Below are 22,574 nucleotides of genomic sequence, written 5' to 3'. Positions count from 1 at the left end.
TTTAAGTTACTTTAGTTTTTAGTAAAGTGTCTATGAAACACTCATAGTCTTTGCCCCTCAAGGTGTTTGCATGTTCATTATCAAGTTTAGTATTTGAGAAACAAAAATCATGTGTTTATTATACAAGAGATTTTCTAGACTTGTGCTATAGTTAGTCACATTAAATTCATCTCTTGCATCTTTTAAATAAAGCTAACTTTAAGTCCTAGAAAAGAGAAGGGGAAGAGTCAGTTCATCAATTTAGTCTTTGTAAAAGCTCTGTTTATGTTGAAATTGTTAAAAATATCTGCCATGCATAATGCTGAGTTTTAGTCTATTTTTAAGTATTTCATCACAGAAAACAAGTTTAGTATAAGACTATGTTCAGTTATAATACATCTCCTTATTCTTTTTTAAAAAGATTTATTTAGTTTCATTTTATGTGTATTAGTGTTTGCTTGCATGTGTGTATGTACACCATGTATTAGTGCCTTTGGAAGACAAAAGAGGACTTGCTATCACTGGAGCTAGAGTGACAGAGTTGTGAACTTCAGCGTGCCTGCTAGGACCCAAACCCAGGCAGGTCCTCTGTAAGAACAAGTGCTCTTAACCACTGAGCCATCTCTCTGACCCACATTTATTTATTCATCCTAAATCACAGTTTTAAAATTTGTTTTAATAGGAGTTGTTTGGGGAAATCTTACTCTTCATTTGGTAATATTTTTCTGGTTGTCATTCAAGTTATGAAGGACACGTTTGATATGAAATTATCAGTCCATTTATATGTACTATAGAATATTAACTGATTAAACATTAATTTTGTAGCTAAATGGACATTAAGAACATTTTAAAAAGAGTGATTGTCTTTAGAAATATTTAATCTCAGCAGTATTTCTGATATTACATGTCCTATCATCAATCTTGATAAATATAAATTTAAATAAGGTAAAAAAAATTGAATTTTTTTTTCTTTTTTGACTCAGTTATACTGAAAATATATTTGGTTAAAAAAAATCAAAGTTAGTGATCATATATTATGTAGAACTCTGTGAAGTGGTAATGATGGCAAAGCTGCAATCAATATACAAGGAAACACTTTAAGGTATTTTATTATTATTATTCAAATAAACATGCCTGTTTTTCCTAATATCCAGAAAATTCTTTCTAGATAATTTTATGGTGGATAACATCAGATTTTTTTGTGAATTTTAATAGGCTTTCTTTTCTATACCAACAAAGATTTTAAATATTATTATATTAATTTTTAGCAAATTTTATACAATGTATTTTGATCATAGTCACTCTACCCCAACTTCTCTAGATCCACTACCACCTCCCTACTTAACCAAATTAATGTTCTGTCTCTCTTCTCTCTCTTTTCCTCCCTCTCCCTCTCCTCGCCATTGAGTCTAGTTTCTGTTACCCAACTATTCTTAGTGTGGTGTCCTGACCTTGAATATACCACAGTTCACACCATTAAAGAAAACTGACTCTCCCTCTCTCAGAAGCTATCAGGTACCAATAACTTCTCAATCAGGAATCAGCCTTCATACCTGTTGCCCTGCTTTGTGCTGGGATTTTGTCTGGTTTGAACTTATACAGGTCACAGTCTCTATGAGTTCAGATATGCAAATCTGTTACGTACAAAGCACTATTTTCTTGAAATCAACTACAACCTCTGGCTCTTATAATCTTAATACTTACTCTTTTACCAATATTTCTGTGACTTGAAGAATGGACTGCACATCACAGACGTAAATGGGACAGTTGCACTCCAAAGTCTCTTAGGCATTGACCAGTTCTGTGTCTCTGTGTTAATTGTATCTACTACAAGGAGAAGCTTCTCTGTTGACAGTTGAGAGACATGCTGATCTATGGCTACTGTGATAGTTCATTAGGGATCTTTTAAATACTATATTTGCTTAGCAGAACAGCAGTAGTAGGTTCTCTCTTAGGGCCTATGGTATATCTAGCCCTGGTTCTTGGCCTCATGAACAGTGCTGGGTATGGGTTCCATTCCATGAAGATGGCCTTAAATTGAACCAGAAAGTGGTTGGTTAAAACCATAACATGTGTGCCACTGTTACAACAGTGGGCATTTCTTGTCAAGCCAGACATCATTGTAGTTCAAAAGGGTTTAGAACTGGGTGAATGTGATGATTGTTCTTCTCTGATACTATTCATAGCACCTTCCAGCATTATGGAAGCTAAATGCTAGTAGGGATGAAGCTTTGAGGTCAGCACACACTCGATTTCTCCGTGTTTATGATTCAAATAAGTGATATCCTCAGCAATAGGGTCTCATTGTCAAGCTCTGCATGGAGGATAACCAAGAGCCATGGCAGTAGCCTGTAATTTTAGGGCACTTATGGGGTACCATTGGCAACATGTCAAATGGAAGTAACCCATTCCTGATACTGTGGGTTTTATATGGTAGTATCTAGTTAGGGTTATTTCCCCCATTACAAAGTAACTCCATTTAAACTCTTTTTATATGTGGATATATTTTAGGAAGTTTCCAAATAGTGGGTTTCCATATGGATTTTTTTTCTTGACAGCACCTGGAACCTTCTCCAAAATATTATAGAACATAAATCATATCTCAATGAATAAAAAATTACTTATGTTCTGTCCAACCACAATCGAATGAAACTAGAAATATATAAACCATAAGAAAAATTGAGAATAAAAAATACATTTTGAATAACAGTGGCCATTTAAAAAAATCACAGAGGAATACTAAAATTTCTTAAAGGCAAATGATAATGAAAGCACAACCTATCAGAACATGTGGAAAACAGCCAAAGAAATCTTATGAAGAAAATTTATAACAATAAGTGCTCATGTCATAAAACCTAATGCGGTGTTTTCAAAATACAACAAACAGCCATTCCCAGTCACAGTAGATGGGGTGGGAAATGATAAAGCTCAGAGAAGAAGCTAATGAAGTAGAGATTAAAAGAGCAGTACACAAAACTAACCAAACAAAGAGTTGGACCTTTGCTGGAGGCATTAGCATAACCAAACATAAATTATACTGCAGAGCTATAGTAATAAAGACAGCCTGGTGGTACTGACATAAAAATAGATAGGTAGACCATTGGAATAAAGGACTCAAAAGTAAAATGGTAAAGCTATGCCAACTTAGTTTTTGCCAAGGAGGCAAAAATATACATTGGAGAACAGCCTGTTAAACAGATCATACCAGCAAATCATACTAGATATCTTTATGCAGAAGAATAAATTAAATTCATATCTTTAACCTTGTACAAAATTTGTTTCCAAATGAATCAAAAATCTTAACTTAAAGCTTGAAGTGTTGAAATATCTAGAAGAAAATGTGGGGAAATCTCCTTGAGTCACTGTAATAAGTAAGAAATTTCTTTGTGCACACCAGTAACACAGAGCTGAGCCCTCAGTATCAGCTGATGGGAGTACATGTACATGAAAAGTCAGCACAGCCCATCAGCAGAGCAATGGACAGTTCGCAGAATGGGAGAAAATCTTTGCCAGTCACACTGTAGACAAGAGAATAATATCCAGAGATTACAAAGAACTGAAGAAGTTAAATACCAAAGAAATAACTCTGCCAGTCAGCAAATGAACTAACAAATCTAATAGACGTTTTCAAAAAACAAACACAAATGGCCATTAAGTACTTAGAGTGTTTAGTGTCCCTAACCATCAAAGAAATGCAGATTTGCTGGAGTCTGAGACACCACCTTATCCCAGCATGAATAGCTGTCATAAAGAAATATGACAGCAAACCTTAGACTGATGTTTGGGGCATAAAATGAATACAAATAGAAATCATTTTGGAGATTCCTCGAAAGACTGAAATGAGAACTATCACCTAGCAGTTTCACTCCTTGACATACGCCCAGAGCACGCCTCATCCTATCAGAGATGCTTGCACCTCATGTTTATTGTTACAGGTATATAAAATGAAATACTATTCTGTTCTTTGAAATATGAAGTCATAAAATTTTGAAGGGAAATGAATGGACTTAAAAAGTATACTATTAAGTGAGATCATAGTCTCAGAAAGAAAAAATACCACGTGTTCTCCCTAATATTCAGCTCCTAGCCTATAATTTTTTTTTTTTTAGTTTTCATGGTTTCTTTTTTTTTATTGAGAAAAGGAAAAAAACAAGTTTCCACCTCCTCCCAGCCTCCCATTTCCCTCCCCCTCCTCCCACCCTTCTCCCCCTCCCCCTACTCCTCTCTCCCTCCCTCTCCAGACCAAAGAGCAGTCAGGGTTCCCTGCCCTGTGGAAAGTCCAAGGTCCTCCCCCCTCCGTCCATATCTAGGAAGGTGAACATCCAAACTGGCTAGGCTCCCACAAAGCCAGAACATGAAGTAGGATCACAACCCCGTGCCATTGTCCCTGACTTCTCATCAGCCCTCATTGTTCGCCATGTTCAGAGAGTCCAGTTTTATCCCATGCTTTTTCAGTCACAGTCCAGCTGGCCTTGGTGAGCTCCCAATAGATCAGCCCCACTGTCTCAGTGGGTGGGTGCACCCCTCGTGGTCCCGACTTCCTTGCTCATGTTCTCCCTCCTTCTGCTCCTCATTGGGACCTTGGGAGCTCAGTCCAGTGCTCCAGTGTGCGTCTCTGTCTCTATCTCCATCCATCACCAGATGAAGGTTCTATGGTGATATGCAAGATATTCGTCAGTATTGCTATAGGATAGGGTCATTTCAGGTTCCCTATCCTCAGCTGCCCAAGGAACTAACTGGGGACATCGCCTTGGGCTCCTGGGAGCCACTCTAGGTTCAAGTCTCTTGCCAACCCTAAGGTGGCTCCCATAACTAAGAATTGTGCTTCCATGCTCCCCTATCAAATCTTCCTTTATCCCAATCATCCTTTTTCCCCAAGTTCTCCCCATCCTCCCCTTCTTCCTTTTCTCTCCCCATCTCCCCTTACCTCCAACCCACCCTACCCCCAAGATCCCAATTTTCTCCCCGGCAATTTCGTCTACTTCCCATAGCCAAGAGGATAACTATATGTTTTTCCTTGGGTTCACCTTCTTACTTAGCTTCTTTAGGTTCACCAATTGTAGTCTCCGTGACCCTTATTTATGGCTAGAAACCAATTATGAGTGAGTACATCCCATGTTCATCTCTTTGGGTCTGGGTTACCTTACTCAGGATAGTGTTTTCTATTTCCATCCATTTGCATGCAAAATTCGAGAAGTCATTGTTTTTTACCGCAGCGTAGTACTCTAATGTGTATATATTCCATACTTTCTTCATCCATTCTTCCATTGAAGGGCATCTAGGTTGTTTCCAGGTTCTGGCTATTACAAATAGTACTGCTATGAACATAGTTGAACAAATGCTCTTGTCATATGATAGGACATCTCTTGGGTATATTCCCAGGAGTGGTATTGCTGGGTCCAGGAGTGGTATTGCTGGGTCCAGGGGTAGGTTGATCCCGAATTTCCTGAGAAACCGAAACACTGATTTAACCCAATTTAAAAAATGGGGCACTGAACTGAACAGAGAATTCTCAACAGAAGAAGTTCAAATGGCCAAAAGACACTTAAGGTCATGCTCAACCTCCTTAGCGATCAGGGAAATGCAAATCAAAACAACTTTGAGATATCATCTTACACCTGTCATAATGAAAATAAAAAACTCCAATGATAGCCTTTGCTGGAGAGGCTGTGGAGGAAGGGGTACCCTCATCCATTTCTGGTGGGAATGCAATCTTGTGCAACCACTTTGGAAACTAGCCTATATTTTTTTATTTATTTATTTTATTTATTTAATTGGATAAGCAAATGTGGGACATGTAGAAACAAAGAGGGTAGATATTAGGTGATGATATATGAAATCCAGATAATAGTTATATAAATCATAGAGATATAAAGCTAATTGTTCTTGTTTTTTCTTGTGTATATGTTTATTTTGTTATATTGTTTTTGTTATGGTTTCCCCTCCCTCAAATTCTTCCAAATACTTCCCTGTCCATTCAAATCCACATCATTTTTGTCTCTTCTTAGAAAGCAAACAGGCATCTAAAGAATAATAATAAAAATAAAATAAATAGAACAAAACAAACAAATAGGAATAGTACAAATTAAACAAACAGAAAATTAAGAGCCAGAGAAAAAGCATAAGAAATACATATGCAAAGAGAGACATGCATGTTTGCACACATAGGAATCCTATTAAAATACAAAACCCCATTTATGACCTGCTGGTGCACATGCAGGGACTGGTCCTGTAGAACGACAGCTGCAAGACCTGTATGATTCAGGGTAACTGCAGGATATCCAGGAGGAGTTTAGGAGAGTATCCAGTACTGATGGTGTACCAGAAGCCAGAGGACTTGAACCTGACCAACAACACATGATATCATGAACATTTCCAAGTAAAGCTGTTTGAACAAAAGGGTCTACACAGCCGCTCCCAATGCCAAGACAAAATGAAGAGGTGATGAAGAGACAGGAAAGATGGAGGAGTGAAGTGGGTTTTGTTTGTTTGATTTCTTTGGTTTTTGTTTTTAATTAATATTATTTGCATTTTTAATTTTATCTTATTTTTATTATTTTATTTTTAATTTTCCTTTGTGGGGGGACACTACAAGGATGAAGAGCAGATATGGAGAGACTGGGAAGTGGGTGGGATTGGAGTATATAAAAATTATGTTAAGAATAAAAAAGAATTATCTGTTTAAATCTGTGCCTCATTTTTTTAATTGAGTTGTTTTCTTGCCATCCCATTTTTGTTTACTTTTTTCCTTTGTTCTTAGATATTTTAGATATTAACCCTCTACAGAATGTGTAAGTTTTGTGGATAATATACATAAGAATATAATTGATAGTGAAGGTACAATCCAATGTGAAACTCCATAACCCCAGAGTGTATATTCTAAGTGTATAGAACTTAACTGAGATAAATAGACTTAGGGTTTGGCTCATCTCTCTGGGTAGTGTTTTATTATTTCAAAGCTCTTAATAATAATGTTTTAATTTAAAAGAAAAATGTTTGCTGGAAAGTGAATGTAACTGGATATCACAGTAAGCAAGATAAGGCAGACTCAAAGACAAGTGGTGCATATATCCTCATTTTGTTTCTGTGCAGTGTATGTATATATGTTGCATGTGTAGTTGCACACACTTATATCCCATGGCTCCCTCCATCACTCTGTACTGTATATATTAGGCAGAGATTCTCACCAAAAGCTAGAGGTCCCCAATTTTGTTAGTATCACTAGCTAGATGCTCAAACCTTTACTTCCCAAGTGCAGAGAGCACAGGCTACTTAGGCTCACTTGACATTTACACAGTGCTGGGATCCATACTTCAGTTCTCACACTTTACCGCCGAGCCACTCCCCAGCCTTTATCTCATGTTTTAATCCTAGATTTAATAGCAATACATCACAGACATGCACATGCACACAAGACTTATGGCATAAGAGTAGGAGGAGACTGGAGAACAGAAGGAGACAAATAGGATGGGAGAAGGATGAGGAGGGAAGATAGAAGGTGTGGGGTGAGTACAGTTAAACACATGCTATACTTGAAAGAAACTCTCCAAAGGCCAACACTATGCACACTGTATAGATGAATTTTTTTATAAACCAGACAGTTAGAAAAGATGTGTGGACAAAGGGATGTGTGTTAGCTTGCTTTGTATTGCTGTGATAAATACTATGAATAATAAAAGCATCTCATAAAATATACTCAAGGCAGGGACCTAGAAGCAGGAACTGAAGCAGAGTCCAGTGGCAATACTACCAGTTTGCCTTCACAGCTTACTCCTTTTCCTTTTTACATAACCCAAGGAAACTTCTCAGAGGTGCTTCTCTACCCGTGGTGGGTCGCACCTTCCAGTGTCAATCGAGAATCAAGAAAATTCCTCCACAGATTTGCCTACAGTCCAATTTGGTGAAGATAATTTTTAAAAATTGAAAATTATTTCAAAAATTGAGATACTAAGTCCAGTGCACATCAAAGGGAAGGTGAATGCATGGGACATAAATACCAGGAAGCAAGGACCTTTGGAGGGGTCAGGTAAGAGACTACCTTTCATTTCAATATTATGCCAAAATAAAATCCTTACTTGGAGTTTTTATTGGTCACTGTACTACATTCCTCGCTCCAAACCAGTTATCATGCCACCTAAATATGCCCATCTGGAGCTACATCTAAAAAACCATCCTTTTATCTTATCAGTAATATTTACCAAAATAAGTAGAGTTAGTCCTGGCCTCGTTCCTTCTCTCACCTTCTACTTAGCATCTGCAAAGTAGTTCTTGTACATCTCATGCACATCAAGGTTTCGGTTATCCTTACCACTTTCATGACTACTGTATGTTAAGCTGTTTCACCTGGGCCTCAATTGTTAACAAACTCTCTTAACCTGTATCTGTCTTTGTCTTCTTCTGTTCTCTGCACGACCTTCATGATGAGCTTGTCAGACTGTAAGTTAGATTATATTACACTTTTGTTACCATACTTCACTTTAGACACTGGACACATGCGACTCTCCTGGAACATACCAGCATGCTTGTGCCTCAGAGCCTCATACTTTCTGCTTTCACTTTTAAGGAGAGTTCTTCTCCCTAAATAAAATTTGCTTGTACCCTTTTCATATCTTTTGAAATACTTCTGGAACAGCACGGCCTTCTCTGACCAACCTGCTTTGTGTGGCAGCCTGTTCATACCGTCAGCACTTCCTTTGTTACCTTCCTTCTTTTTCTGTGACATGCTTGCCTATATACATAATGTGAGTGTACATACATATATATGTGTGTGTAGATATATTCTATATATAATACATATATATGTATCAGTTATTACTGTGATACTCTGTTTTCCTAATAGTGAATACTCCATGATGTCAAGAACTTTTTTGTTTGGTTGGTTTGGTTTTTCGAGGCAGGATTTCTCTGTGTAGCTTTGGAGCTGCCTTATAACTTGCTCTGTAGACCAGGCTAGCCTTGAACTCACAGAGATCCACCTGCCTCTGACTTCTGAGTACTGGGATTAAAGGGGTGGGCCACCACTTCCCGGCGATGGACTTTTGTTTAACTTTGTTTGCTTCTGAGTTTACTAATAGCATTTGTTTGACACTCAAGAATCAAAGATATTGATCAATTGCCATATGTACCTGAACACATCAAATGAATTTTGTTAGCATATAGTCACAACTGAATAAAGTATCACAGTGGGAGTAGCACACCTGTTAAATACTACAGCTGTGTCAAGAAGATAAAAATGTCTGTATGATGTGGCAAGAAGGTACCCATTATTGTTGTCATTGTAATTTATGTTCAGTGGGGATGGTGGAAGCTTTGACAAAGTTTAAAAAGCAGAAAATTGTAGATAAATTTTGTAGTTCTGTTTGGTAATTTTATAGATTTAGAGTATAATATGAATATTATGTGGGAAAAAATACTTTATTTTTATAATGCAGAATATAAGCCAGCCTCTCTAGAGGAAGAGGCAGGCAGACCTCTGTGAAGTTGAAGCCAGCCTGACCTAAGAAATGAGTTCTAGGATAGCCATGGCTTCTTGAATTTTGCATGCAAATGGACGGAAATAGAAAACACTATCCTGAGTGAGATAAGCCAGACCCAAAAAGAGGAATATGGGATGTACTCACTCATTTGGTTTCTAGCCATAAATAAAGGACATTGAGCCTATAATTCGTGATCCTAGAGAAGCTAAATAAGAAGGTGAACCCAAAGAAAGACATATAGTCATCCTCCTGGAGATTAACTTTCATCGGGCAATGAAAGCAGACAGAGACAAAGACCCACATTGGAGCACCGGACTGAAATCTCAAGGTCCAAATCAGGAGCAGAAGGAGAGAGAGCACAAGCAAGGATCTCAGGACCGCGAGGGGTGCACCCACACACTGAGAACATGGGGATGTTCTATCGGGAACTCACCAAGGCCAGCTGGCCTGGGTCTGAAAAAGCATGGGATAAAACCAGACTCGCTGAACATAGTGGACAATGAGGACTGCTGAGAAGTCAAAATCAATGACACTGGGTTTTGATCCTACTGCACGTACTGGCTTTGTAGGAGCCTAGGCAGTTTGGATGCTCACCTTACTAGACCTGGAAGGAGATGGGAGGTTTTTGGACTTTCCACAAAGCAGGGAACCCAGACTGCTCTTCGGGCTGATGAGGGAGGGGACTTGATTGGGGGAGGGGAGGGATATGGGAGGCAGTGGAGGGGAGGGGGCAGAAATCTAAATAAATAAATAAATAAATAAATAAATAAATAAATAAATAAATAAATGAATGAATGAAAAGAAATCCTATCTCAAAAAACAGAAACAAAGTAAGCAAAAAAATGCAGAGTATAATAGATCTTTTATCACCTATTCAAACTCATTTCCCCACCCTCCCATCTATTAGAATAGTATGCTTAGCCCACAGCTAGCCAGTGATGTTGACCACCTTTATGGCCTGGTTTGGAAAAGATGGATAGACCAGATTCTTGCTGCAATAATTTAGATTTGGAAAACTAATAGGGAACCAAATACAACATAGGTGTAAATGGAGATTTCCCTTTCTTCTACAGGCCACACAGACCCTAATAATCTCAAAAAACTATATTAATATAACACTATTTGGCCAACAGCTCAGCATATTCCTAGCTAGCTCTAATGTCTTTAATTAAACCATTTCTATTAATCTGTGTGTTTCACGAGGCTGTGGCTTACCAGTAATGTTCTGGTGTCTTTCTCCTTCAGCAATGACATGGTGTCTGCTTGATTCTGCCTACTCTTTCTGTATATCTCTGTTCAAATTTCCTTTCTGAATTTATCCTGCCCCACCATAGGCCAAAGTAGCTTTTTTATTAACCAATGCTAATAAAACATTCACAGCATACAGAGGGGAATCCCAATTTATCTCACCTTTTCTGTATAAATAAAAAGGAAGGTTTTAGCTTTAACATAGTAAAATTGCATATAAGAAACCACATCAAGCAAGAATTACATTTATAATATTTAGTGTATTTTTATCTGGCATAATTAGAGAAAATATTTGATCGTCTGTTTTATCTTTGTGAGTCTAAAGTTTCATATTTAATTTATCTTTGATCATAACTGAGGAAAACTGTAGCTATAGTTATCTGTCTTCAACTCTATCAAAGATCTCAGAAGAATATAACGTTACCTAAATAAATAGGGAGTGCATTGTAAGAAACTTCCAGAGTTCTAGAATTGACAGAGAAATCTTGCTACCCTGTACAGTCACCCAAAGTTCTTTTGAAGTGTTGGGGCATCCATCTTCAGCCTACAGTTCCATAGTGTCTGGCAGACATTGTCATGAAGTAGATAATTTGAAAGACTATTTTGCCTAGATTCGCAGTTTGTCAGTCACTTTCTTCTGTGAGAATGTCTGGCAGACTCTTTCATGAAGCAGGGATTCTGAAGGATCTTCTCACCTTTTTTTTGGGGGGGGCAATCAATTCACGTGTTTATTGAGTGCCTGTTATGTGCTAAATATTGTTCAGGGTACTTGGGACACATCAGAGAATAAAACAAGGAGCCCTGCCCTCGTGGAGCGCAGTCTATCATGTGTCGCCGCTTCACCTGTGTACTGCTTCTGACCCTGGGCAAGTCACTGCGCCTTTCTGCCCAATGGGGTAAAAGGAGGCTGGGCTCAGGGTGTACTGCAGATGCGGACCAGGACACCACCCGAACCCACCACCCAGACAGCAGAGAGGGCTGGAGGCGCATCTTTAATAATCAAGTACAGTGAGGAGAAGGGAGAGGAAGGGAGCAGCTACACGAGCTGCTGCTGCTGCTTGGTGGCGGCCTTGTTGGCCAGGTCCTTGGCCTTCTCTGTAGCTGCCAGTGCCGTCTCCTTTGCTTTTTCTTTGGCCTCTTTGGCTGTCTCAACGAGTGTTCTGGAAGGAGCCTCCCCTTGTAGCTTGGCCAAGATGTACTCAAAGCCCTTCATTGTCTTGGTCACATTGCTTTTGAACCGGGCAAGGCCAAATTCCTGGACAGCTCGAGAGACACCAAATAAGCTGGAGGAGACCCAGGCTTCCCGACGGATTTCGGTCCAGCCGCTGTTGTCAGAGTTCACACAGTAAACACATCGTTCCTCCACCACCATCAGCCGGGCATGGTTGATGTTCCAGGTGAAGGTGGTCATGGTCTGGTTCTGTGGGTCCACAATAGAGTCCTCCAGGATGTACACCGAGTGAGCAACGTTGGCAGGAAAAAGTCGCTCTGCCCAACGTGGCATCCTGTTGGTCTTGGTCAGGAGTCTCCGAGACAGAAGCTTCTGGTCAGGGGTCACCTCCCGGTGTACTATGTCTTCCGTTAAGACATGTTTGCTATAGGGATTCGGGTACCGTTGCCAGAAGGCAGCGACCACTTGGTCCCAGGAACTTCGGAGCACGCTCTGGCCCAGGAAATACTTCACCATCGTCCCGACCCGGACGGGCTCAGCACCCGTGCAGCATCAGGGTGAAGAGCCCGGGGGTGGGAGGCACGTGGCTCGACGCACGCCCGCCAGGCTCGCAGCTCAGTCACCGCAGCGCCGCGCCCAAGTCCCTACGGCCGCCATGAGGGACTATCTCTTCTCACCTTCTTTAGGCAAGTTCAGCAGTCATTTTTCTGTGGGTCCTGCATGTCCAGTTATACAACATACTGTCAAGCAGTCCAGACAAGAGCAGTTTCTTTCCCAAATGGTTAGCCTTGTCACACTTGAGGCCAGTTCCATAATGAGTTTCTTCAATACCCATCAATCTTTCTGAAGTAATCAGTGCTCCCAGAAGCAGACATGTCTGTCAAGAAAAATCTAAGCTCTTAAATGCCATATTCTGTAGGTCTTTGAGGTGTTCTATCTACCTAGCTGAAATATATCTCTGTATATCTAGAAAATCTAATTAACATGACTACAAGTTTGACTTTTATTTTGCTATCTACTAATCTATAATTTTTAATTATACATTTTATTTTTAAATGAACTGTATAAATATGATAGCATAATACCTTAAACAAGAGTAGAAATATATATATATATATATATATATATATATATATATATATATATAATAACAAAATTGACCTTAAATTTGTATCAACAAACTAAAGTCCATACCAATGTAAAGTATTCATTTCTATCTCATATCCCCCTTTAAATGAAAACAAACATTTATAAACAACCATTTTGGAAATTTGGGCATTGTTTTCTTCAAACTGCTTCCTGCTGTTTGTTGTTGATGTATTTTCATGGTTCATGGAAACCTTTTGATGGGTCTTGTTCCATCAAGCCACATTAGCCTGGAAGGAATCCACAGGTTCTCATCTTTTGTGGAAATAAAAGCAGACTCTCTTTTCCAAAGTAATATATCTTTAGACTCAAATTTTGAAGTCAAGATACCTTTAAAATATATATGTTGGTTTAGCTTAGCAACCCGCATAATGAAACACCTCTCCATACTTAACTCATTTACAGTCAAAACATTCAAAGAAAACAATAATATACCTAATCCAGACTCTTTGTGTATTTTCCATCTTTACATGGATTTTTTTAATTTATTTTTAATATTTATTTTATTATCTTTACTCCTTTGATCTATGATTTTCTCTACTCTTTTTTCTCTCTCTTTCCATGTGCATATATCCAACACTGTGACTTATTCAGAGGTCTTTTGTATCTGAATATGTCTTGTTGTGTATCTGTAACCATTTTCTGACCAGGAGAGGTTTTTTTTTTCTTTTTAAATGCTAAGCCCACCGGTGTGGCTAAGATTAATTATGCTGCTTTACGTATTGGCTCCACCCAGTCCAACATGGTAAATGTGTGGTCACTGCTTCTGCAAGCCATGCTCACCACCCCAGCTCCAGAGATGCAGCAGGTCTATGTCACTATTAAGCAATTTGTAACATGCTGTTCACAAACCCAATAAGTGTTCCATAGCAATACTTCCCAAAAGAATCAGAGCTGTTCATGCATGCAGCACAAACCAAGAAGCCTTCTTTTACAGAAGCCATGCCTCTGCTTGTGTCCAGCAAACAGAGCCTATCTGAAAAAAAAAAATGAAGCTCCAATTGACTCCTGTTTTTGTGGGTCTAGAAACCCACAAAAAAAAGCTTTTTTTAAAGCTTTCTTAGGCTTCATGTGGATGTATGTTGCTGAATGTTGGGCATCATTTTGTAAACAGAGACTGCACTTTCTTTTCCTGGCCACCCAGACCCGAATAATCACACAAAACTACATTAGTACAACATTGTTTGGCCAATGGCTCAGGCATATTCCTAGCTAGGTCTTATAAATCTTAAATAAACCCATTTCTATTAATCTTTGTATCGTCATGAAGCTGTGCCTTTCTGGTAAGGTGTCTTCTTTGGCAGCTACATGATATGTGTTTCACCATGCCTACTCTCTGTATATATCTCTGTTCAATCTTTCCTCCTGGCTTATTCTGCCCTGCCATGGGCCAAAGAGCTTGTTTATTAATCGATGGTAATAAAATGTATTTAAAACATGCAGAGGGAAATCCCACATCAAGTAGACTTTGGTCATGTACAGTGTAACAGGCCTGAGCCATATGACATTATTGAACAGCCAGTTAGAAAAGAAGAGAGAAAGGAGGATGTCTCCAAGGAAACAGTCTTCCAGACACCCTAGCACATATGAACTCACAGAGACTGTGGCAGCAGGCAAGCTGTCTACACAGATTCAAGGCAGATGAAGTACTAAGCCTGGAAAGTGGACACTGAGTCCACTTAACCAAGAAATTATCTGCAATTGATACCCGATGACAAAGGGGGAATAGCTGTTTTCATGGGATTCTTACTGGGTGTATCATCCACATTCTTGGCCAACACAAAACGAACTCCTTGATGTTTTCTGGGCTTCTTGTTTCAGTTTGCTCTGTTTTGGTATGTTTTGTTCTAATTGCTCTTTTGCTTGTTTGTTTTGATTTTGATTTTGTGTGTGTGTGTGTGTGTGTGTGTGTGTGTGTTGTATTTCTTGTCACATTCTTTTTCTTTTGTGTTTGATTTTTTGATAGAGAAGAAGAATATAAAATTGGATGAGTAGGGAACTAAAGCAGATTTTGGAGAAGTTGGGGGAGGAGAGAGACATAACCAAATTATATTTTATCAAAGCAATATTAATTGAAAATAATAATAAAGAAAAGAGAAGAGTCAAAATATATGAAAAACAGTTTTGTCTTTGCAAGGGAGGTGGAAATCTTTTCTGGTTCTTGTTCCTAACATCATTCTGTTCCATGTCCAACTTTATATTCCATGGAATAGTTTCTTTCTCAATACAAGTAAGACTCTGAGCTGGACCAGGTTCTCAGGTGCTGGATACTCTGTGGGAAATGCTACACCAGTGCCTGCTGTGGGTTCTCTGAAGTGAAAAACTGTTTTGAAGGTTAGCTCCATGGATTGTGGCACCAGGTATAGCCAAATCATTAAAAGCCTATGTAGCTACAACCATGAGGTGCAGCTAAAACAACTGAACTGTAGCCTCCACCACAAAATTAACCCTGAGTTACGGTGGAAACCTGTGTTTGTACAAATGCAGTACTTGTTTAATTGCAGATATGTTTAATTGCTCTTAACTGACCAATAACTTTTTTTCCTAGTTTGAATTTCATAGTATTGTTTTGTAGAATTTAATGTTTTGTTTTGATAAGTAATGGTAGAAATATAAAATTTACATTGTAAGTTTCCCTGAAGAAACTGTTATACATTTTATAGAATAGCAATACTTTATCGGGAATGAAGGCATACATGTGCAGTAGAAAGGGAATATTGATCACACCAGGCCTCTCTGTTCTCTGAATTGGCTTTGGGTAGGTTCTGGAACCCTGGTTCAGTCTTTGTATTGCCTGGTCTTTGAACTTGGCATTCCCCCTATATCATCTAAGCCTGTTTCCCTACCTCCTGTGCCCATCTCATGCTACCTATGTGTGTTCAGGTCTCTGTCTTTGGCCAAATTGGACTTAGAAGACATTAAGTGCTGACCTAAAAGACATGGAATATGTGATAAGTTCTTCTGTGTCTGCTGGGACTAATACTTCTGTTTCCTCCTCTTTTCTGGATCTATGGACTTTTGGAATCACAGTAACAGAGAGATGTAGACTAGTAGATTCCTGTGATGTTCTGCTGGAGACAATGCCCTGGTCACTGTGAAAGTAATTCCTAGTAGAGTCCAGCTTATGGTTGTTACTTCATAAGTAGACCTCACTTCACTGGTACTCTCCAGAAGCATGGCTTACAGTCATCATCTATTCTCATAATAATAGGCCTGAGCCTGACACAAAGACTTCAGAATTGCAATACTTAACTCTGATGGGGAAAATGTGTCCACTATAGACTGTTTGAAAAGTGCAGTAGGGAAAGTTAATGATTACCCAACTTTCTTGTAGAGTGATGAGATTTGTTTAAAAAATATACCAACAATGTATTAATTTTTGACCTAATTTCTGTATAAACAATATTAGTATTTAGTAACATTATTCACTTTGTGTTTTTCTTGATGCTCTCATAGTATTTTAGAACAAAGTTGGATGAAAATGTTGAAGCTGATCAAATGAGTTTTTCCTCTCTGGCAGTTTTAGCTGTTTGCAGCAACCAAATTTCACACAAAGTTGTGTGCTAATGACTGGGGACAGTGATTTATTATATTGTCTCTTGTGCTTTATGCATGATGATGTTTTGAAAACTACAGTGCAGAGTTTCAATGATTGTCTAAAACACAATAAAATTAATTTGATGGATTTAAAAATTTATATCTTATTTCCAACCAAAAGTACATTTTAAAAGTCTTTGATTGTTAAATATATTTAAGATATCTTACCTAAATAAAAATGTTCTAATTTGAGACTAATATAGAATTCTTTATTAGGCATTATATAAAAATTTTCAATGATAGTAAATGCATTTACTTGTGGGATTTTTCAGTAACAAACACTATTCTTTGAGTATGTTGAGGTGAAAGTTGATTTGCTGATGTAATGTATCTGCAGAACTTTAGTGTGTACACTTAATTTGAAAAACCTCTAACATTCATAATTGACATAGCTAGAGTATGCCAACTAGCACAAAATGACTTTATTGTGATATTCAGTGTTGGTTAGTTTTTCTGTTATGTTGATGCATTAAAACAGATATTAAATTTTATCATTAATTCAGTGCCTGGTCTCTCATCAAATCCCCTTAATTACAAAGTGACTCCAAGGATTAGACAGCATGGATTTTAATTTTAACTGAAACAAAAACGGCATCTTGGAAAATCACTCTTGTCTACTGACTCATACAGATTTTTTTTAAGATCCAATAATTTATTGCTTATCTTTACATTTTGATACAAAAAATATGTTGCTAACATTTTTGTTCTTTGGTTCCTATTAACTATATTATTAGACTATATTTCAAAATCCTTTTAAAATTCTGATAAATTGCAGCTTTGGGGAGTTTAAGGAACTTGTAGCTTTACTTTCCATTTTGAGCTTTGAATCTTATACAACTACCCTTGGATCTGTGGAATCTAGGATCCCTTATTTCTACTTCCGTAATAATTTCGCAGTCATACACCATAGTTTTATGTTTGCTGGAAGTGTTTCTAGAATAACTGCACTGTTCCCTGTGCTGTTTGAGGCTGATGATTGTTTAGGTAAACCTTCACTTCCTTTTGGTACTTTCTGTTTTTATGTCTACAATTGTTTTGATGTTTTACTCCCAAGAGGCGTTAGAACTTCTGCCTTCTTCCTACAAACAATCATTTAGTAGGATATTGTTACATATTATTTAGTTTCAACATTGCTGTAACTGCATTTTGCTAAGTAAGGTAGGAGGCTAACAAATTTAATTATCAAAGTGATACAGAAAAGTGTATTTGTGCACTGTATTTTTGCTCTGTTGCTGGATTGTCAGGTTTTAGCCCTGAGAGGCCTCTTTGTGAATATACATCCACGGGTTTCCAGTCTCCCTTGTCTTATTTACTATTTTGTGTTTTTCTGGACCCATAAATTTTTAGGTTGCTCTTTATTTTTTGACAAAAAATAATAATTACAACCCCAGAACATTCTAAGGTAGATTATTTTTTACTAATAATTTCTGTTCTTTTAATTTCACTTTCACCTTTTGAGAGATTGTTAAAACGTAAGAAATAGCAAGCCTCCAGTTTAGCAAATGTGTATCTTCTATTTCTGTGAGTTTTGTTTTTAAATGACATCCCCTTTGTTGGTCTTAAGCTGGATTTTTATATGCTGAAAGATATTTAGCTCATCATGCAGAGGAAAAAAATAAATTGCCTAGAAACGGATTGTTTACGTAATATTAGATGGTAATATAAACCAACAAAAGCAAGGAAATTAACTTCTAAGGCTGACGCACTGCCCTTCCCTTGCTCCTTTGTGCCTGAAGGTATCATATGTGTGTTATAATACCAACATACAGTGTACTCCATTAAGAACAGTCAAACTTAATTCTAAATTTCTTGACATTAATATTATTTGTCTGTTAATGCTATACATGGTGGATGCAAACAAGATTGTAAAAGTTTATTTGATTTCAGATCTCATTTGTTGTTGATTGCTCTCAGAAACCACGTATCATGCAGCTCAGATATCAGTTTTTCACACCCTTAAAAATAACAAAAGTTTAAAAATGAATAAAAGAAATTTCCAAAAATTTAGACACTGATTGAATTCCTACTTTTTTTTTCATTTTTTGTTTTATTCCTGTTTTTTTTTCTTTTTCTCTCCTAGAATCTTGTAGTATTGAGAAATTCCTGTCCAGTTAAGAATAATCAAGTAAAAAAAAAAAAAAAAAGAATAATCAAGTACATGAGTGTTATAAGGGTGTAGAACAATTCTGATACAAACTGCAAAAGAGAATTATTTGTGAATTTTTGAAGTTCATTCTTAATCTCCAAAATAACCTGCAAGATTAATTTGGGAAATGATAAATACTCAGAGAGTCTCTTCACCGAATCTGTTTCTTGATGGCAATGAAAGAATTCATTCTGCTTTAGTTTCTATATTTGTTAGCTAGGTGATAGCTCATTGATTGACCATGAATTCTTTGCCGGCCTTTTGGCAGCTTCTATGAAATTGCAGTGATTAGGCTGGCATTTCCACGTTAGAAAGTGGATGCCATCTGAGAATGTGAGCTCCTTCCTTGTTCTGTAGTAAGTTGAGCATTGCTTTATCTTCTGTTTTCTGTTTTTCTTCATAAGTAGTCATTTGTCTTCCAATTTTAGGTATGCATAGAACATAGTTTTCTCAGATAATACCAAGTTCAATTAAAGCTCTGAATTATTTTAAGGGTCTTAATATTACTGCTTTGTGTGCTGACCCTCACAAAGAAAAACATCAGATACTTTCTGTATAAATTATGACACCATAAGCAATACAAATCTCATTCAAAATTTTTGCTCATAGTAACTAAAGAAATGGTTATAAAATATGGTGGAAAGTTGGAGAGTAGCAATAATTCTTTAAGAATTTTTATTTCATATAATTAATATTTAATTGGTTACATTTAAAACTACAGAATAGAGTGATCTATTTACTGGAGATTTGTGAAACAATACTTTAAGCTCTTACTTATTCTGAGGTGTTGAAAGGTGAAACATTTGACATTTTCTTTTTGGGCACTGCTTTAAAAACACAGAGGGCGGGACAGAGGCGTTGCCACATCAGCTTTCAGGGTGTTTGCGGTTGTCCGTGACAGCAGCTCCAGTTTAAAACACCTGTGTTTACTTTCCAGCTTTTCCGACTCTGCCTTAAAGTGGCCTGAGAAAGGCGCAGGCATTCGTGTTGGCTCCGTTTTCATAGCACAGCACTTTTTTCTTGCTGTGACAGAATTTAGCGCCATTCGTGTTTTATACATTTTATCTTTGCGTAGTTACATAGGCACATAAGAGCACGTAATTCATATAATCTATGTAGAAGATCCTTTTGGGTTTTAAATGTCTTCTCAACCATTTGCCTTTTGTTCACTGACTACGTCAAGTTGGGGAAGCCCTGTTCACTTCTTCCATGTGCTAACATTTTCTTTAAGGAGTGAAAGAAGTTTGCTGAAAAATTCAAACACTTTTTTTTTGTAGGGAGAAATGCAAGAATATTACATAGACCAAGTATGATATAACATTTATATTTGTAAATTTTCAAGACTTTCTAGGGATTTCTGTTTTCTATTATATGTTGACAAGTTTTTAATAGTATTTTGAAAAAACTGTTTTATAAATCTACTAATGTAATTTTCCTTTGTGGCTTTCTAATACCTCGAAAAGTACTTGGTGCTTCAACTATCTCTAGTTTGGCCGGTGTTTACTAATTTTAGACATGTGATTTTGAAGTAAATATTTTGCATTTTCTTTTGTCAACTACATGTCATCTTTATGTTATGTAAATCTTTACTGGCCTCACATTTTTGGCTATGATATTTTGTTTGCATGAACATGTCCTTTTCTGCCTTATTTCTAAATGCAGATCCTTGTTATAGTGAACACAGCTGGCTAGCATGCAGTCTGTGGTGCATGGCTGATGCACTTCTGACTGCAGAAGAAGCCTTAGCCCTGGCATTGGAGCTGGAAAGCCTGATTCGTGTTTAAATGATTTTGTCTTTTGACAAGAAATTGATCTTTACTTCTCCATATTCATGTTGATTTTCCCCAATATTTTTTGCATTGAAACTATCTTAAATAACCAGTGCAAAATTTATGTGTTCTCTGTGCAGCAGACAGAGACAGAAACAGAGGAAGACGGACAGGGAGGCAAGAGGTTTTATATAACTTCAGGAAATTTGTTCTCTCCCCCAGCCTAGCCATAAACCCCAGGTTTAGAACCAGAAGTTCTGAGTCACCATTTCTTTAGAGCACTGTTAATTCCTTAGACAATAGTTTAGATCAGAGAAATCAGCGAGTCAAATACTGAATTGATTAAGGGCTTAGTACAAATCACCATGTTAGGTATTAAATGATAATGCAAAGCAATAATTGAATTTATTAACATTAAAGATAATATTTTATTTTGTTTATTATAAAAGGTTACCCTATAAGTTATTTGAGCATTTTGTCCTCAGACACTCAACCTCCTTTTACTCCTCCTGACTTCAACTAATTTTTTTGCTTCCCAGACAGCTGTAATTTGAACTTTGCGTCATAAAGACAAATAGTATTTCAACAATATAGTCCATATTTCATGATGTGTGTGTGCATATGTATATTGTGTATTTACTCTCATCTCAGTATCCCAAGTGGATTTGAAAAACAAATTAGTTATTTCATTTTTTTCTAGTCACATGCAATTAACAAAATAGCTATTATGTTTTTAAAGCAAATTTTATTAATGTAATTGTACAACTGCTGAAAAATAGTATTTCATTTAAAAATTAAATAATTTGTTGTAGGTGTCAGTGCGGTGAGGAATACTCTGGATGCAGATGGTACAGTACAAGACCTGTAGAATGCAATAGTGCACGTGATGAGAAAATGAAATCTGAGTGGAAGTAACAATTAAAAATGTTTCTGAAATATCAAAGAATCTAGTAAAATGAAGTGCAAAGGATTTTAAGCATAGAAAAAATAATAAATTACTATACCCGCATAAATTATGTAACAAGTAACAAATATCAACAAGAATTTGTATAAGTATTCTATAATGTAGACCAGTACTGTTTTGAACTGTTGAAGCACCAGGAACAAAAAAGTCACTTGAGATGGAGAGATGTCTGGGAAGGTTAAGTAGCTAGCCAACAACCCTGACCGGTACCCTGAAGTTGACAGTCAGACCCCACATGGTGGAAAGAAAAGACTGACTCCTATGAATTGTGCTCTAATGGCACCGTGTGCACCATGACATGTGTTCATACATACATACACCACTATATAAATAAAATTTAATAGAAATGTTTTTAAAAGAACAAAATTGTTTAAAGTATTCCATATGAGGAAATAAAGGAGAGAAAAGTCATTGTAGAGCTGCTAACTTGCTCATGTCCAGAAACTGAGATTGCTCCCCATGGTAAGGAACCTGATGCCATGTTTCCACAGAGTGTGTCAACTCTGTCCTAGTGATGATTTTTCCCGGGGCACTGCTGTGAAGTAGGCGTGTTACATAAGAGCTGTAATTCCCCAAGGAAACGAGTAAATGTATATCTGCCTGAAATACTCTTAACTTCCCTGTTTATCAGGCTGCTTCTGTGTGCATGTGCATCCCCTTGGCTTCCAGCTGAGGCTGTCAGACATGCATTTAGCACACAGATTTTATGTAATGTATTTTGTGTCTGTTTGTGTGTATACATGTATGTACAAGTGTGTTCGTCGGCATGTCTGTCTTCCAAGACAGTTATCTATATCAAATATCTGCCTATATTGTTCTTTATCTTTTTTTTTTTTTGAGATAGGGTCTCTCAGTGAGCCTGGAGTGCTCCAAAATTGGTTACATTTAGATTAGTTTGCTAGTGAACCCCAGAGACCAACTTGTCCCTGTTTCCCCATTACTGATATTTACAGACTCAAGCCACCATACCTAGATTTTATATGGGTACTGGATATATGAACTCAGCTACTCCTGTTTTTATTAGTTTTCTAAAATGTACTGATACATTTTTTTTGTAAAATTTTTGTTAAGAATTGTT

At 37.3% G+C, this 22,574-nt stretch overlaps 1 protein-coding gene and 1 pseudogene across 7 annotated transcripts in view; one reads left to right on the top strand and one right to left on the bottom strand.

Moving 5' to 3' along the window:
- Positions 1 to 22,574, top strand: part of Mipol1 (mirror-image polydactyly 1) — a 261,950-nt gene that overhangs the window by 130,955 nt on the left and 108,421 nt on the right. The window lies entirely within an intron of this gene.
- LOC101994715 lies at positions 11,677 to 12,482 on the bottom strand (annotated as a pseudogene).

This window comes from Microtus ochrogaster, chromosome 1, assembly GCF_000317375.1.
Source record: "Microtus ochrogaster isolate Prairie Vole_2 chromosome 1, MicOch1.0, whole genome shotgun sequence".
NCBI classification, from domain to species: Eukaryota; Metazoa; Chordata; class Mammalia; order Rodentia; family Cricetidae; genus Microtus; species Microtus ochrogaster.
This window is presented reverse-complemented; position numbering and strand designations above follow the sequence as displayed.